The following is a 14,538-nucleotide window of genomic DNA, read 5'->3' on the forward strand; positions in this document are numbered from 1 at the left end:
AATTTCAATTGTTTATTCCTTGATAGAGGAAGCAGGATCCTAGTGCTGTCACTAGGTACCCCTGTACAATAACACCAGAAGCATCTGGCAAGTGTGACAGGTGTATACAGTATAAATATTATAAAGGGGCTTACTAAAGCCTAAGGAAGGAAGGATATTCCTTTAACACATAATCAATGTTGTTTACATAATAGCTGGCCAGTATGGGGAGGATCATCGTGTCTCCGTCAGGGGGTCGTGGAATGGTGGTCCAGCAGGCGTCACGGAAGCGTTGTGTGTGGGGACATCTTAGGAGGTAGTGGATAAGGGTGCGGCTGTCGGGTCTTCTGCATAATGCACAAGAGCGTTGCTCAGGGGATGCGGGGATACCAATCTCCCAAGCAAAGTCATACCCAATCACGTCCCCTTTCCGCGACACTTTCCCATAGACATACGAGAGGTCAGGAAGTTTACGGAGGACATCATACCAGGTGGGCGGGGAGACGTCTCTGATTACTTTCCTTTTCTTTTATCCTCTTCACCAAAAGGTCGGCTCGTTAGCCGCTTGAGCGATCGGTCACGTGATATGAAAAGAGAAAGAGACAAGAGGTATTATAAAGAAAATACATATAAACAGACAGAGAGAGAGACAGACAGACAGACAAATAGATATATGCAGATTGCCAGATATAAGCAGGCAGACAGATATAGATAAACACACAGACATATATAGGCAGACAGGCAGATATAAGCAGAAACTAATAGACAGTTATTAAGTTATTAAGCTGGAAATAGCATTTCTTGCAAATTGTAAATTATAACGCATATCTGGCACCTGATATACGAGTATGTATAGTATGTTGCACAGACAATGCCATTCAATAAAAAACCTACGTATTTCATATCAGTTAGATATTGCTGAATATTAGATGTTTGGAGTTGTTATTTATTTGTTTATTTATTTATTTATTTATTGGTTGTGCTTCCCCCTCCTCCTGTAACGTGTGATTAACCACTAAACACCGTAATAAATCTTAAGGTTCCCTCAGTCAAATTTTAGTACCCTACCTTTAATTGCCTCTAGGCAACACAATTTCTGTTGAGAAGACCCTTAAAACCTCCTGCAGCTCACCGTGTAGGGTACCACTCAAAAAACTAATTTAGGTCTCATACTACTAGTATTTTACACACCATGCTGTCAAGCTCACCGGTCTATGATTATGAGGAGTGGCGATCTCCCTGTTTACATACATCTTTTTGCTTATATATAATAAAATGGTTGACTATTGCCTAGATCTATTATGTTGCTAACCTCAACGATACATGACACATCCTTACAGTTAAAAATTTAATGCATAATGGTTTGCCAACTTATTAAAATAACATTTCTGTCAACATGACCCTAGCATCCTCCATGACCGTCTCCTTCCCTCTTCTTTTGGGTCGTTGGTTCGAACTTTGTGGTTAGGATGGTTCAAAGCTGTTTCGGTCTGGATCGACTTGAGCGTAATTAATTTCGACCATGAAGTTTGTTTCCAGCAACGAAGTGTACAGGTGAGGGTCTCGGTGCTCTCCATCCCTTCCTCATAAGACTTGTTATTTTGTGTGTGAACGTCGATGAAATATAGTGGGAGTAAATCATTACTTGGATGACACAACACATCACCAAGCGAAGGATCAAGTAAGTTATTCATTAGTAAGGGCAGGTGAATTTATGGTAGGATGATTTATTAGACTAGAGGTGGGCAACAGCTGGTTTTGTTGGCGAGAGTTACTGGTGACGGTTAAAAGGAGGTAGATGGTAGAGGGCGATGGAGAAAAGGAGAAAGACATATTATTTGTCCACAAAACACAGGGGGGAAGGATATTATCAAGATAAAGAGGGTAGAAGTTTTTGAAGATCACGGTAGCCATTTGCATTGTTGAATTGGCTCTTTAACCGTTGATTCTTGATGAGTTAATGGGGCTGGAACATGTAAAAGTATATAGGGTTTTAGTAACGAAACCCAACTGTCTTTCTTCTATTTACAAGGTATGAAGAAAATATATTATATACATTTCCACGTGTATATCACCGTAACTTAATCACTGTAGCTATGAGTGTTAAATGAGGATGGAGGCTATGTTAAATAGCTCTTCTAAAATACGTCCTGTTGGGGTGAGGGGTTGAGTGAGAGTGCCTGCAGTAGCCGGCTTCTATGTGCTGACCTAGCATTCTTAGGGCCGCTCCTCAAGGAACTTACCCATCACGTGATGTGACCATGTCACCTCATAGTCAGTGGAAAGTTACAGGGGGTGATATGATTATATAAACTTAATGTACTGCCCTGACATTTATATAAAAACTATGGGGCTAATACATTGTTGTCCTCGCAGTTTTCGAGCCGATGTACAGTTCCATTCAGAAGTTCGATCACTAATACACCCGCAGTGAAGGGCGCATAGTCAACTGTACCCTTCCTGTACGTCAGGTAACTATTCTGATTCTCCCACCAACACAGAGTGGAAATGACAACGGAACAAATTGATTCGAACGAAGATTCATCAAAAAGAGATGGGAAGGATATTAATATGAGTAGCCTATAGGCCAAAGTTAGTGCAGTTGGTTGGATGATGATGTATTTATATCCTGCTTACAAGAAGAAAAATATTGTGATAGGAATATCTATTTCAATATCATAATACAATTGGGAATCGGTTCCGAATGAACACTATAAGAAGTAGTTGAATAGAGCTACATGTTTTATGGGCTATTGAGCGTAATATGAATCGTCTGATTTTACGGGTGACCGGATAAAACCCCAAGGGACAAAACCCCAGTCTCGTATATAAAATATAAAATAAAGCACTTTTATGTTTAGGTTAGGTTAGTGTTGACAAATGACTGCCCCGTTGGGGTTTTGTCCGTTGGGGTTATTTTACGTTAACTAACATGTACGACCGTGCTCAGAACATATGAACTTTGTCAACCGCCGCATGGTTCATTTGTAATGGTCTCTTTGTATTCCTGGAGGCACTGGGTTTGGTCTTGGGTATATATATATATATATATATATATATATATATATATATATATATATATATATATATATATATATATATATATATATTTATTTATTTATCGATCAAATGGTTCACTTTACTGGCTATGGTATTCAGCGTAGTGCCTGCGTTCTTGTATCTTAGTGAATCATTTGGCCACTGAATACCCTTCATCTCCATCCTGATCCCATCGTAAATGCCCTGTAATATTTCAATTTTGGCCTGCTTTTGTCAAGAACCAAGTAACAGTTAAATTTGAAGGACAGCGTTACGTGGTGAGTTTGATGTTTAACATGTTGGAATAGAAAATTGTCCCTCAAGAGTTTTTACAAAAATAGTAGCGGGATTTCATTTCTCCATTTGATGTTGTGGGGTTATGAGATATTGTTTCACACTCAGGATGGGAAAGGAAACTCACAGTGTGCTCACTGTATACATACTGTATTGAATGTACAATGCAGCTTGTTGCTGGGTAGGTACCATGGTAATAAGCGTTGAGTAGAGAGAGCTGGGTGGTGAGGGTGCCCAGAGGGACACGCAGCTTGAGGGACGCCAAGGTCGCTGGCGGGAGTGGCAGCCGCCAGGCTGGCGCGGAGGAGGAGGTGTTGCTTGCTGGTGGCACTGTGTAGAAAGAGGGTGGTCACAGCGGTGTCAGGCCGGCCGCTAGAGGGGGCCAACTCTGTCTAGAACTCTAGATACACGAGATCTGTGGGAGAAAAGAGGGAGGAGGGTTGTGGAGGCGATGAATGTTGTGCTTCCCTCGCGACAGGTAGAGAGTCCTCAGATGCGTCTGCTGGGGTGTGTGGGCCTGGGTCAGGAGCAGGGGTTGCGTTAGGAAGAGTGTCTATGACAGCAGCAGGGTCACGACAGCAGCAGGGTCAGTGGCGTTTCTAGCCTTCGGAAAGTGGGGGGGCACTTTGGGGCCAAGGTAAATGTTGGGGGGCAAAACCAAACCTGTGTACAACTTGCAAGATGCAGTTTTTGGCATTATTACACCAATTTGATTGACAAATGTGAAGTGACGTCTCTCATGACGCCAGCCTAAAATAATCAGCATATGGCGGTATATTGGCAATACTCTTATTCCACTAATCATGATTCATTGGAGTATTGACACACTTGAACATATCTCTAAAACTGTATTATTGCTCACATAGTCACATAAAGGGCGGGTGTACCACATAACAAACATTGAAACATATAGCAGTGTCTTTACAATGTATGTACATTCATCAGCGAAAAAATTAATGATCTCACGCTTCACACATTATGGAGACAACGTTTACGTTTTCAGACATGGGCGCCGCATGCAACTGTTACATTATACCCAATGGCAAATGGCAATGGTGTGGTTTCAGTTCACACGGTACTGTGACGGCAGCAGTATATTCAGTGCAGCTTAATCCTACGATTATTATGTCGGCTGCCAAACTCGTCGACAAAATAATCTAAATCAATTCCTTCAGGGCTTGCACTTTCAATCGATAGTAGCGCGATGTTACTCTGTCATACGTTCTCTCTAAACATACCTCACTTAGCAAGTAGAAAAACCCACAGTGGCACTGTGGCAGACGAAATATTTCTTCTGGGTAGTTTCGGCGACAAATTCGACAATTACTGTCAGTCTGTCACCCTCCTCAGTGGAATTGCAGAGTGGTAATGTTCACCGACAAGGCAGTTTGTTTATATACACCGTGATGTGACCCCACCCCGCATATCTGCACCCTCCCAATTCCTGCCCTCCGGGCCTCACCTCACCCATGCCTGCATCTGGCGTGCGGCACGCCTATTGCCTGAGTCACTTGACTCACTTCCTGGTTTTGGCAATGTTTTTGGAATTACAATTTTGAGAATGAAAAGTGGGGGGGGGGCCAACCCCGGGGCCAGCCCAAAATCTGGGGCCATGGCCCCGTAGAAACGCCCCTGAGCAGGGTGCAGGACAGTAGCAGGGGGTACTGCTGGGCCGGGGGCGGCGTCTGAGGCAGGACGGGTGTGTTGGGGTCGGTAGGACGTGGTGCTTGGGGCAGGAAGAGGAGCGGGTCTCTTAGAGTAGCAGAGCTGCTCTAGGGTGTCTAACCTGCGGTGTAGACGGTAGTTGTAGAGCCGATGAGAGCTGCCTCTGCGTGGGTAAGCCAATATTCCATGTTGCTTGAAGACTGGGAGAGTGATCAGTTTCTCCTCCACCCTGTGTGAGTGGTCACTCCGGGATCACCATTTGTGGGGTTATGAGATATTGTTTCACACTCAGGATGGGATGGAGAAAGGAAACTCACAATGTGCTCATTGTATACATACTGTATTGGATGTACAATGCAGCTTGTTGCTGGGTAGGCAGCATGGTAATAAGCGTTGAGTAGAGAGAGCTGGTTGGTGAGGGTGCCCAGAGGAGGGACACAAGGCTTGAGGGACGCCAAGGTCGCTGGCGGGAGTGGCAGCCGCCAGGCTGGCGCAGAGGTGGACTTTTCATGCTAGACACGATTGTATTTTTGAAAACTCAATTTCCACCGAGTTGGAGGTGCAGCCAGGGTCACAGGCCTATAACCACACAATCACTGCCACATGACAAAGCTTTTATTTTATTTTATTTTTTAGGGTGTTGTGGTCACGGCTGTGATAAAGGCCAACCAGGGAGTGTAGTACTGTGCCTTCAGTTAAATCAGTTCATAGTTGTCATCAGTGAATGCAGAAGAGACTATAATAACTTAAAGTGAATACATATTGGCAATCGAGCTGGTAAGGACAACTGCCAGCCTATACGTGTCATAGGTGCCACAGAGACTTTAAATTTTATTTTGTTTGTGTGCTTGCTCAAGGACTGAATCTGTGTTTATAATACACCACTCACAGGGAGATACAGTGTACACAGGGATAGTTCATAGTGTCATCAGTGACCGCTGAAGTTGTAAATAACTTAAAGTGAGCGCTCACTAGCAAGCAAGCTGGAAAGGCACCGTGCCAGCTGAAACCAAGTCGTGTCATAGGTGCCACAGAGACTTTAAATTTTATGTTGATTGTGTGCTTTCTCAAGGACTGAAACTGTGCCTACAATACACCATTCACAGGGAGATACAGTGTACGCAGTCGCAGACGACAACTCCATAGGCAACAGAGAGTAGCTAAGTACTTTTTCTCTCTTTATTTTCTTTGAAATAGGTGTAGATTTATACACAGTCTGCACCCCCCCCCCCACAACAACAACAACCATGAGTTTGATATGTGATTACTGCAGGGAGACGTCGGATATGGAGGATGCAGGCCTAACTAATGCAGCGTTTAGGAGGTTACTAACTGCCGTAAAGCTTGATGGCTGTTGCTGGTATTGCCCTGGCTGCATAGTCAAGGTGAATGAAGCGATTGCAATCCATAAGGGAACGAGTTCTCTAGGGACGAAAATAGATGAAGCAGGAGCCCTGCTGGTTGACAAACTGGAGCAAGTTGAGAAAGAGATCCTTGCTAAGACTGAGGAAGTAGCTAATAGAATGGAGGTGGTTGCTAAGAGGAGTTATGCGGACGTATTAGGAGGGCCACGGGGGGGGGCGGAGAGTAATGCAGAATCAGTACAGGTTCTACAGCAGATTGGGACTCTGAAAAAGTGTGTCGAAGAAATGAAAATTAACGCACCTACTGTTAGGGGAGAGGAGGAACACCAGGAACGGCTCCAGCGCAGGAACAATGTAATAGTTTTTGGAGTTAGAGAGAGCCAGGCAGAGGGAACTGTGAGTAAGGAAACACACGACAAGGTGCTGTTTCAAAATATTTGCACAGAGGTTCTGAAGATTCCAGCAACCCCTCAGGATGTGAGGAGACTGGGACAAAAGCAGGGGGCTAAGCCTCGCCCCCTCAGGATCACACTAGGGAGTGAGGAGGAAAAATGGCAAGTTATCCGGCAGGCAATAAACTTAGCAAGGAGCGAGGCATTTCGGGATGTATTTATTCACCCAGACCGCACGGTAATGCAGAGGGAACAGCACAAGAAGCTCCTGCTGGACTTGAAGCAGAAGAGGGAGGAGTCGAGGAGGAACGGGGACAGGTGCACATGGGTTATACTCAGGGGGAGGGTAGTGGAAACAAGTGTGCCGACACAGGGCCAGGGGGCAGCAGTGCACCCTCCACCCACTCAACCCCCCACCCGGGAGGCGGCACCAGCTCAGCCTACCGGACAGGAGGGAACGAGCGCCGTGTAAACAATGACATTTTTAACCACACCCTGCAAAATACAGTGTACTTAGCAAATGCTGCAGCTTCTGAGAATGTGGGTGGAGCGGGTTTATTACTAAGAGCAGAGACGTTACCGAGAACAAATTCTGGCTTGAATGTCATGTACACTAATACCGACACGTTCCTTGATAAGAGGGAGGAGTTTGAAACACTACTAAGAGTACACCAACCAGATATTGTAGGAGTTGTAGAACTGTTGTACAAGAACAGGAGAATCGACCCAGAGGAATGTGAGTTCAGTATTGCTGGATATGACTCATTTACGAACCTAACTCAAGAATCCTGCAGGAGGGGTGTGGTTATCTACGCTAGGCAAGACCTTAGAGCCAGCCAGGCGAGGGTACAGGGAGAGGATGTTTTTGAAGAGTCCAAGTGGTGTAAAATTAAATTAAAGGGAGGGGACTTACTTATCGTCGGGTGTATCTACAGATCCCCGAACTGTGGCCCACTAAATCAAAGGAACTTAAGAACCTTAATAAACAATGCGGCGATGCTCAACCCCAGCCACCTCCTTATCATGGGGGACTTTAACTATGGCGACATCGACTGGAGAAACGAGTCCACCCCGAATGACTTGAATAATCCTGCTACTCTTTTGTAGAAACTCCGAGAGATAATTTTCTGTTCCAACATGTGAGAGACCCAACACATTACAGAGGGGAGCAAACACCCAAGCCACTTGACCTCATCATAACAAACGAGGAGGGTATGGTGGCCAAACTGGAACACCTTGCCCCAGTTGGCACCAGTCACCATACAGTGTTGTCATTCAGATTTAACTGTTACCTAGTTCAAGATAAGGCCAGGCCAAGGTGCAAATATTACAAGGGAAATTACAATGGGATGAGGGAAGAGATGAGGGGTATCAACTGGCCTGACTTATTAAGGTACAAGAACGCAGACACTACGCTGAATATCATAACTAGTAAAATGACCCATTTGATCGATAAATATATACCCAAGACCAAACCCAGTGCTTCTAGGAATACGAGGGGATCCCTACACATGAACCATGCGGCGGTCGACAAAATTAAGAAGAAAACCCAGAAATTCAAGACGTGGGTTGGGTCAAACGATGAGCAAGACAGGAGGATGTATGCAAGAGCCAGAAACCAAGCAAAGATAGAGTGTAGGAGGGCTGAAAAGGAGTTCCAAAGGCTGGTTGCACGCGAGGTCAAGTCAAACCCAAAGGCGTTTTACCGCTATGCAAAGTCGAAATTGAAAACGCGAGTAGGAGTATCAGACCTGAGGCTTGAAGATGGTAGTTACGCAGATTCTGACCAGGATAAAGCTGAGGCATTGAACAGCTTCTTTTCCTCAGTGTTCACAAGAGAGGATGCAACTAACCTTCCTGCGTTTGAGGACAGACGGTTCGACACAGCACTGACCCACATTGTGTTCACAGAAGAGGGTATTAGAAATAAACTGTCCAGGCTAAAGGTCCATAAGAGTCCTGGACCTGACATGGTGCATCCTAGAGTGCTAAGGGAGCTGTGCAACGAGCTTGCAGAGCCCCTGAAGATTCTGTTTTGTAAATGCCTGGATGAACAAATGGTCCCCAGTGAATGGAAAGTGGCTTATGTGAGTCCTATCTTCAAGAAGGGCGATAGGCACTCCACGAACAACTATAGACCGGTGAGCCTGACCAGCATAATATGTAAAGTACTTGAGAGTATTATCAGAGATGCAGCGATGGAACATCTACTACGAAACAACCTTGTAAAAGATTGCCAACACGGTTTTATGCCGGGGCGCTCTTGCTTGACACAATTGCTCAAGGTATTGGATATTTGGACCCATATTCTAGAACGGGGTGGTAATATCGACAATATTTACCTAGATTTTGCCAAGGCTTTCGACAGTGTACCCCACGAAAGGCTGAAAATCAAACTGGAAGGGTACGGAATTCGGGGAAATGTCCTAGCGTGGATAGAAGACTTTCTACATGACCGCAAGCAATGTGTGGTGATTAATGGCACGAAATCGTCATCTGTACCTGTAACAAGTGGGGTACCGCAGGGTAGTGTATTGGGCCCGCTGTTGTTTGTTTGTTTCATAAATGATATGCCTGACGTTGTACACTCCTCCATACAAATGTTTGCCGATGACGCCAAGTTATTTCGGGAAATTAAGAACCAAGCGGACTGTGAAGAGCTGCAGAAGGACCTCTGTGGGCTCCAGGAATGGTCGAAGGAATGGCTGCTGAGATTCAATGTCACGAAGTGTAAGAGGATGCACCTGGGGCGTACCAACGGTAAGGAGGCGTACCATATGTCCCAACGGGATGAAGAAAATGTACTAGTTGAGACTGTGTGTGAGAAGGACCTAGGTGTGTATGTTGACAATGAGCTGAAGTTCTCGGGCCATTGTGAGAAGAAGGTAAATCAGGCAAATAAATTATTGGGTCTTATAAGAAGGTCGTTCAGATATCTAGACGGTCCGTCCCTCGTGACGATCTTCAGGAGTGAAGTGCTTCCCCATCTGGAGTACTGTCACCCCATCTGGTCCCCGAGATATGCTAGGGACTGTCAGTTGGTTGAAAATGTTCAAAGGAGGGCCACCAAACTGGTGCCTGCACTTCGGCATCTCAGCTACCCTGAGAGATTGGAGCGCCTGAACTTGCCTAGCTTATACTACAGACGGGCAAGGGGGGACCTAGTTGAGGTTTATAAGCATCTCAGGGGGCACTACTCAGTTGAGTGTCCTTACTTGGAGCTGGCGGACGCTCGCCCCACAAGGGGTCACAGCTCAAGATTGAAGAAGCCGCAAGTCCGGAAAACCGTGAGGGCAAACTTTTTCGGAGTGAGGGTTGTAAACTCTTGGAACAATCTACCAGAGAGTGTTGTGACGGCACCGAGTGTGAGCTCTTTCAAGAGAAGACTTGACCAACACTGGAGCGGGTTCAGGTACATTCAGGAGCCGGTGCATGCCCAGTATTTGCCAACAGTGCGTGACAGAGACGTGACCGATCGCCCGGGCGGCTAGCGAGCCGACCTTTTGGTGAAGAATATAAAGGAAAAGAGACGTGACCGATCGCCCAAGCGGCTAACAAGCCGATCAGTGGCGAAGAGGATAAAAGTAAAAAAAGTAAAAAGGTGTTCCTTGCTGTTGGCACTGTGTAGAAAGAAGGTGGTCACAGCGGTGTCAGGCCTTATAAGGCGGGGGTAGGCGTGGGTAGATAATTGACCCCCGCTCCGTGGGCGGCGCTGGAGGCGTAGGCTGGGGAATTCGAGAAGTTTCGGTGCTTGTAGGGGAGGAATCCACTACAATGTCACCAAAGTTAAAGTCCCCCATAACAAGGAGGTGGTTAGGGTTGAGCGCCGTTGCGTTGTCAATTAAAGCTCTTAGTTCCTTTGCACAGCGATTTGTGGTTATTTGGGCCTTTTTTCATATTATTCTTTGGTTATATTAACGCTTATTTAAATATGTAACCATTTTTTTAAATATATCTGTGAGTTGTATGTTTATATTATTAATCCCTGCGTGTTTAAGATTATTGTTTGTTGACGAACATGTCAACGCGTCCGGTGACTGTTTAAACTGTGGTGAGGTAACAAGGAGTACAGTACTTTTAAAATTGCATAGTAGTAACAAGTGTCTCGAGATTTTGACGATGAAGAATCATAACTAAATATAGTATTAGGTAGAGTTCAAATCCAGTTTCACCCGCCTATTAATTGATTTATGGCATTAGAATGTATATCAAAATACTCCTCTCAGCATTTCTGCCTCTTACTTAGTGGATATTTTACCGTTGCCTGCTAAATTCCTACAAACGTTATTTTACCGTGAGCTCACTTTGATTGGGTAAGTACAGTACTTTCTGTTTAATATGATGGGGAGTACGTCCCCCGATTAGGAAGTTAGGTTTCTCTGGTTGGTTAGGTCAGGTTCTATTAGGTTCTAGTAAATGTCGCCTCTTTTATAATGATAAGTTTCCATGAACAACAGGAATACGGTTAGGTATGTTTATAGCTATACAGCGATCGTATCACGGCAAAATATGCCAAATGCCGCTAGGGTCATATTCAAATATAGTTCTCGCTTTGTTCACCAGTAATGATTAGTTACCCAATCAGAGCGTACTCACGGTGAAATACCATTTATAGGAGCTTACCGGTCGTGACAAAATATCCACTACCTACATCTTAAGGCAGTGCTTTAGGACGTTTGCTCTGATTAAGCACCTACTTTCGAATAGTTTCCTATTAAAGACCACACTGGTTTTCTAAGCCTGAGCATATAGCTCTGGCAAGCTTTGTGATGCTCTGTTTACATGACAAGACAGGACGCTGCCTGCTCAAAACCAAAGATTCTATTGGTGCTTTTTTTTTTTTAGTGTTGTAACCCAGCTTTTGCCTTACTGTATCTTCAAAGTCCTGTTCACTTTGGAATGATTCATGGTCGTTACCAGTGTTAAATGGATCCTATCATAAAATAATCATTAATTCCCTCAAAAGACAAAGATTCATTAACTAAGCATTAACCCCCAAAATAAAGGTCATATTAGTTAAAATCTTGGTAATTATTTACGACTTCACAGCTGCTGTTTTTTCATAGAAAAAGAATTTAAAAACGCTGCAATTTCACTGTGTTTTATAATGGACACTGTCGTAGCTATGGCAATTTTTTTTTAAATGTTTATTTATAAGTTCAAGTTAACCTAGCCAAACCTAACCTAACCTTAACCTAACTTTAACCTAACTTTAACCTAACTTTAACCTAACCTGACCTTTCCTAACTTTAACCTAACCTGACCTTAACCTAACACCTACTGTGGGGTAACTTACTGTTACTGAGATGGGGGTAGTGGCTGTAAAAATCTCCATGTTACGGAAATTCACAACAAAACATTGTTAACATTACTCTTTAGTCCGTCCACGATTTCAGCAACAATATATTATTCTGCCATAATTTTTGCTTCTACAGTATTGTCATTAGATATTGTTTTTTTTATTGGGGAAATGCATTTTTTTTTTCTTTTTTCCGGAGTTAGGACATGGATTATATAGCATGGTAATGCGATTCAGACCACCCATGTGGCAGCACCCTCCTCCTCTCATGGCTCGCTGAAAATTTATATTTTCGAGTATTTTAACCGATAAAATTACCAACAATATTACTTGTTCAAAATGGGCAGAGCTTTGAAGTAGTAGGAAAATGTGGGGTAAAATACACACACAAAAAAAGCTACACAAACTTTTAAAAACCTTACCTAATCTTTCCTAACCTTTAAAAATCCTAAAACTAAAAAATGTTTTCCTTATTCACATTTTCCATTTTTAGAATGTGATGGTGTTATTTTTTGGTACCCAGATGAGGAGGGATCTATAAACTCCAAAGCAATTTGTTAAGTTGGAGATGTTCGGGGTACTTGGTTCTAACTACAGGAGCGAACATAAACACCTGTAGAGTTCTGTAGGTTCTTATTAACGGAAATATACAGGGGTGCGCTTACAAGCGCAGGTAGTCCTTACACTCCTATAGGGTCAACTGACCTCACTCTGACCTCTTGGGCGATATGTGGTAAGTGGTATACTAGCAGCTTCCAGATGTCGCCAGGCACATTTATCTAAGCGTGTGGTAACATGAAACAGGGGCATTGCCACACGCTACTGACTAGAGATATAATGTGTGTATATAGAGTACATACATGGTATACATACAACATACATAATATACATACACCTCCCCCCCCCCTCTATACGCTCATAGCAAAGTCTTGAGCAGACCTTTTCCTGTGGATCCGTTCTGAGCGTCGAGGGACTTAATCACTGGGGGGAATGTGGGACTCAGCACTGGTGATGGGGTCAGCGGGATGGGATGCGTTACGGGGCGGAGGAAACGGCGGTTCCTCCACCACACCCGACCGCTGGGTAACCGCACCTGGTAGTCCCGTGACCTGCCGAGACCCATGACTAAGCCCACTTTGTCCCAACGTAGGGAGGTCGGGTCCTGGACACGGACTTGGGTGCCGACACTCAACCTGGGGAGAGGACGGGCGTGGTCGTTGTGGCGGGCGACGACGTCTTGAATACGTTCGGCGGCTCGGCGATCACAATCCTCTGTCTTGGCCTGCCACTCCTTGGAGAAGGATTGAGGGTTAGCAGGGACACAAGAACGGAGGGGGCGTCCATACAAGACCTGGGCAGGGGAGCGTCCGGTGTAATTGGGTGTGTTGCGGAGCTCAAGGAGACCCTGGTCGAAGGCCTCGCAGTCAATATTCCCAGAAGGGGCCACTTTGAGGATGAGGTGCTTCAGGGATTTGACAGCAGCCTCAGCATGGCCGTTGGACTGCGGGTAATGAGGCGGTGACAACACATGCCGGACTCCCCATCGGTCGAGGAACGGCAAAGTCCCGGCTTGTGAACTGGGGCCCTCCGTTGGTTCGCAGGCGCGCAGGAACGCCCACGTAACGGAAGTAGTGGCGGAACTTACTGATGGTGGCGGCAGATGTCGTATCATTACCGCACTTGATGACAACCGGCCAACCAGAGAGACGGTCGACGATAACCAGGAAGGACTCTCCTGACACACAGAAAAAGTCGGCCGACACAGACTCAAAGGGGCGGGTGGGGTTGTCGTCACTCATGAAGGGTTCCTGCTGCTGGCTGGGTTGTAGTACTTGGCGGGGCTTACACGCCTGGACAGCATTGGAGATGTCGGGGTCGATGCCAGGCCGGAACACAGTCTGTCTTGCACGCCGTTTGGTGGCCTCGGCTCCACAGTGACTGTCGTGGAGGCGAGCCAAGGCGTGGAGACGTGAAGCAGCAGGGACAACTACCGAAGGAGAGGTGTCACTGGCCAGAGGTAGGGGTAGGGCGGCAGCAGGGTAGTTGCTGCTCCCTTCGTGCACCCTGTTGGCGTATTTTACCTCAAGAATCGGTGTTGGGAAGTCCTGGGAGATGATGGCCAACTCTTGGCAATGTCTGTAGGACAGCAAAGGAGTCGGGACACCATTATGCACGTCAATCCAGGCTTGACACGACCTGTTGCCAAAGGTGACATGTGCATAGAGTGAACCTAGCGCTGGGGCCATCTGTGAACCATCTGCTGTGACGCAGAGGTCCTTGGGAGGCGGTCCTAGATCGCTTGGAGAGAGCCCCAAGCATTGCAAATGCTGGGGACCGATGACCGTAGCCTCAGCGCCGGTGTCGGGCAGCATCTCGAGACAGGATGACACATTGCCGTAGGTCACGATGACGCTGACGTGCTGGGGGACTTTGGTCCTGGGACGCGAGGAGTACACCCTCCTAATATGGGTCGGGCTTTGTCCAGGATCGTCGTGCCTCTGATTTG

At 45.6% G+C, this 14,538-nt stretch overlaps 1 protein-coding gene across 7 annotated transcripts in view; it reads left to right on the forward strand.

The window, feature by feature from the left end:
* Positions 1-10,723: 10,723 nt before the first annotated feature.
* Positions 10,724-14,538, forward strand: part of LOC121863764 (tectonic-2-like) — a 31,615-nt gene continuing 27,800 nt past the window's right edge. For 2 of the 7 annotated variants that reach the window (XM_042362535.1, XM_042362540.1), the window contains exon 1: positions 10,724-10,784. The gene's annotated coding sequence lies outside the window, so the exon portion shown is untranslated. The other 5 variants (XM_042362536.1, XM_042362541.1, XM_042362539.1 and 2 more) reach the window with 5 other exon arrangements.

Source organism: Homarus americanus, unplaced genomic scaffold (genome assembly GCF_018991925.1).
Source record: "Homarus americanus isolate GMGI-L3 unplaced genomic scaffold, GMGI_Hamer_2.0 scaffold48354, whole genome shotgun sequence".
Lineage (NCBI taxonomy): Eukaryota > Metazoa > Arthropoda > Malacostraca > Decapoda > Nephropidae > Homarus > Homarus americanus.